This window comes from Serinus canaria, unplaced genomic scaffold (assembly GCF_022539315.1).
Source record: "Serinus canaria isolate serCan28SL12 unplaced genomic scaffold, serCan2020 HiC_scaffold_212, whole genome shotgun sequence".
NCBI classification, from domain to species: domain Eukaryota; kingdom Metazoa; phylum Chordata; class Aves; order Passeriformes; family Fringillidae; genus Serinus; species Serinus canaria.
Genome location: NW_026108326.1, coordinates 1 through 4,520, shown reverse-complemented (window position 1 = coordinate 4,520; position 4,520 = coordinate 1).

The following is a 4,520-nucleotide window of genomic DNA, read 5'->3' as shown; positions in this document are numbered from 1 at the left end:
ATTAAAAAGGCACCAGCTCCATGGACAACAGAATGATTGTTCCTAACTCAAATGAGACTGAGAAAAAAGAATGGAGAACAGTGTCACTAAAGTACTACTGATGTCTGTAAGTTGTACCTTGATGGTCAGCCAGAATCTTTGTCTGCACAAACACCTCTAGTGTTTCACCAAGGGGTTAGTGATCAAAATGTAATGATTAGTTCTGAAACTGTAAAGATCAGGGTAGCCAAAGCAGTGCATGTCACCAATTGCTGGGGATGTTCTCAGCTGGAGTTGGGAGGGATGGGGTTACCTTGGAGGGCCCACCCTGTGGGTGGCCAGAACTCTGTCCCTGGGCTCTGACTGTCACTGCCAGTGAAGGGACAGTTAAAGAAAACACAGGAATACACTGATCACGTGGACAGGATTCCCTAAGATTTCCCTTCAGGAGAAACCAAACCCTGTTCTAGTTCTAGAGGCCCCAGTGTGAGAGGATTTCTGTGCTTCACCATCCCTGCCAGTGTCAGTAGAACTTGGGGTGCTGGAGCTGCTCGGTGTCAGTGTCACACCACTCTTGGCTGCAGGGCCACCATTTCGGGTCCTTCAGCAGCAACCACAAGGAAGAGTTGGGGCCCAGGGAACATTTTCCTCCCAAGGAGTGCCTTGGCTTTCAGCAAGCAAAAGATTCTGGTTCACCCTGTGCCCCATGTGTGCTGCCCCGTCCTGTGGAGATTCCAGGAATAAACTGGATGGATTATTAGCAGAAGTAGCAACTGATCCTGTTGAAATGTTCAATAGCATTAACTGAAGCGCAAGAGGAGACGCTTTTATGCCTAATATGTAAATCTAAACTGTGTTATTGAAGGAATTGTTATGAGGATTGTAGTTCATTGTAGGTCTGAGGAGCGATCCAAGTACCAAGGCCTGAAGAGGCCCTGAGGCAAAGTTCACCTCTAGATGAACCTTCCAACCAAATGTTAGATTTGTGTCCACTCCTTAGGGAAGCATTATTAACAACATGATCAGTGTATGTGTTCCTTGATAAAACATGGATTTATCTTTCTGTATTTAGAAAACAGTGCAGGCCCCATCTGGCTTTGTTTGGGGTGAAGGATCAAAGACAACTCCCTTGGTTCCTCCTTGAGCCCTGGCCAGGCTTTGGGAGAAAGCAGTGAGGAGAATGAAACCAGATGTTCCCCAGAGTAGCTGACAAGTGATGTCAGCTTGTTTATTTAACAATGTAAAAGCGGTGTCCTCTCCCAGCGGTCTTGGAGCCTCCTTGCCTGCAAAGGTGGAGGCACCTGCAGGAATTCCCAGTGTCTGGGAGTGGCTCTGCAGTCCTTGGCTTCCGCAGCTGATGTGTGGATCTGGGTGATGGTAAAGCCTGAGGGGACCTGCTGGTGGATCTTTCTTTAATCACTGCAGGCAATCTTTGGTAGCAATGCCTGGATGGATTGCTGAGCTTCTTTTGTAATTCTTTGCTAACGATGATGTGCTTTGCTGAGCTTATCCTTTTGTAAATCTTGGCAGCTGTGCATGATATAAATGAGACAATTCCTTCAGTTGGTGTCTGTGTCTTTGGTAGTGATCCTGCCCACTGGTGAAACAGGGCCCCCTGTTGCCTAATAAGTGTTCCTTGGGAAGGCAAAATCCCTCCCTCCAAAATTCCCCCCTCCTCCTTGTTCCCCCCCTTCATACACTGATCATGATGTCCTATGGTCTGGGGTATTCCTGGGGTCAGTTGGGGTCCCCTGTCCTGGCTGTGCCCCTGCCCAGCTGCCCCGCAGCCCCAGCCCCTCTCCAGCGTGGCTGGACCAGGGCCAGGACAGGCCTTGGCTCTGCTGCAGCTCAGCCAGAACAAAACCATCTCTGTGTGCCCAGCCCTGTGCTCAGCACCCGGCCCAGCAGTGTCTCAGTGCCAGTGTCTGTGCCCTCAGTCCCTGCCAGGGCTTTCCATGGCAACTGCCAGGACAGGTGAGCCAGGTGTCACCCCCAGGGACGGTTGCCATGGAAACAGTGCCCAGCAGTGCCCCTTTCTGTCTGGCTGACCTGGCCTTTGGCCCTGGCAGTGGCGTTGGCTGCTGGTTCCTGGTGCCTGAGCGGCCAGCGCGGCACAGGGCAGGTGGCCATGGCACAAGCCCCCAGCAAGGGATCCCCTCTGGCTCTGGGCAGTGACACCAGCCCCGAGCAAGGGGCCCAGGGCAGGTTTCCATGGCCACCAACCACCACAACGGGTCCGGGCATTGGTTGCCGTGGCACCAAACTAAGGAACGGGTCCCCGTGGCCGTTGCCATGGCACCTGGTGGCACCAAGGAGTGTCACTGCAATTGTACCTGGAACAGCCCTGGCACCGCTTTGTCCTGAGGGTTGCCATGGCAGCCGAGGGCAGCAACAGCTCTGCAGGCAAGTGGCCATGGAACCTGGCTGCAGAAATGGCTCCTTGGGCTGGTTTCCAAGGAAACCTGAACTGATGGGGGTGTCCATGGCACCCAAACCCAGCAGTGGGGTCACTGCAGTGTCCATGGCAACAGTCCCCTGCAATGGCCCAGTGCCTGTTGGGATGATGATCCACCCTCACAGCTGGCCCAGGGCAGGTCTGGAGTGCTCTTGGTGGCACCTTGGGGTTGGCACACACTTGAGGAGGATGTCTGTGTGCAATGGGGAAACTCAGGAGTTTTAGATTGCTTCAAAAATAAAGGAAGGAAAATTCCCCTTTGACTGTGTGCAGCCAGTTCACTGAGCAAAGCAGGTCCCAGGTGAGTGAGGAGAGACACGATGGGCTTGGGGAATGTGGAGCAAGGATGTCCACACTGGCTCAGACCTCAAGGCACAGCTTCTCTGAGCAGACCAGACCTCCTTAGGACAGTCCTTGCATCAGTATCAGTCCCTGATTGCTACAATCACCTCTTGTGTAACAAGTACAGCCATAAAAGACAACCTTTAAAATAGGAATCCATATTTCCTAGAAGCTCTTTGAACTCTTGCTCCATAACTGTCAAAGGAAACCCTCCTAATGAACTGCACTGGAGCAGAGGGAAATCAAGGCAGAGCCATGGTTTGTCAGGACTTGCCTGATCCTAATGAGCCTCACTGTGCATTTGGAGCTGAGCCCTTGAACCTCAGGGCCTGGGGGGAGATTGCAAAAACCTTTCCAGGAGTCCAAGTCAGAGGAAACAACCAAAGGGTCTCAAGGCATGAATGGGTCCCACTGAGGTCCCTCTCCAACACAGGCTCCTCATGGACTCCTTGGAGGAGAGAATTGGTGGCCAGGGTGGCACAAAAACTTCTCAGACTCAGTGTGGGAAGGAAAATCCAAAGTACCTTAAACACTTTGAGTATCTCAAAGCATTAATGAGCCCCACTGAGTGTCAGTACAAAGCTCTCAAGGGACTCCTTAAAGCAGATAATTGGGGCCATGATTGCACAAACCTCTCACAGAGTCTGTATCCAAAGGGAAACACCAAGTACCTTAAAAGAACTGAAGTACCTTGAAGCATTAATGAGCCCCAGTGAGTGTTGTTATTGACAAAGCCTCTCCAGGGACTAATTACAGCAGATAATTGGGGCCAGAATTGCACAAACCTCTCAGAGACTCCAAGGCAAAAGCCAAACACAGAGTCCTTTGAAAAACCTGCAGTCCCTGGGAGCATTCAGGAGCCCCCAGGGCCATTCCTGACCAAGGCTCCCCAGGGACTCCTTCCAGCAGATCCTTGAGGCCACTGGGATGTGGGCTAGGGGGGGATGCTGAGGGCAGGACAAGGGGCTGACAGTGCCCAGCCTGGCTGGGGCTGTGCCAGGAGGCCCCAGTGCCTCAGGACAAGGTGTCTCCTCCCAGCCCTTGGTGGCACAGACCCTGCTGTGCCCCAGGGCACCAAGACTTGGCTTCTCTTTGTCCCCACCTGTCATCACTGCCTGCAGTTCTCTGCTCTGCCTGGGGCCTGGGGACACTTTCTCAGTGGTGTCCCTCAGTGGGACCCATTAAAAGTCCAAGAAACTTTGGAGTTGGATTCTGACTTGGAGTTCTGGAGAAGTTTCATCAGCTCCCTCTCAGGGACTGATGTTCAGGGCCTGAGCACAAAGCCCCAGAGGGTCATTAAAGTCCTTGTGCTGTGTCTGTGCTGCTGAGCTGGGCTGGGCTCCTTGCACACATCTTGGTAACCAAGAAGAGCTTCAAAAGCACATTTCTCTTGATGAGGAGCTCTTCTCCCAGCCAAGCAGGGCTGGGGCACTGCCTGCAGCCACCCCTGGCACAGCACAGAGGCACAGAGAGCTTCAATCAGTCAGGGCTGGGAAGGTGCTGAGAAGTGCCTGGGGCACAATCACTGCCAGCCCTTGGCACAGGAACCTCTGGCTGCAGGACAATGCAGCTGCAGCTCCTGCAGTGATCTCCTAAAGCAGCAACATCCCAATGCCTGCAGACTCTGTGAGTACATTCTCTGATTCTCTCTTGTGCAGAGCAGCCAGGGGTGCCCAGGGCTGTCCTGCAGAGCAGGGTCCTGCAGCCCAGGGCGCTGTGCTGGGGCAGGGACTCTGCTGCCTGC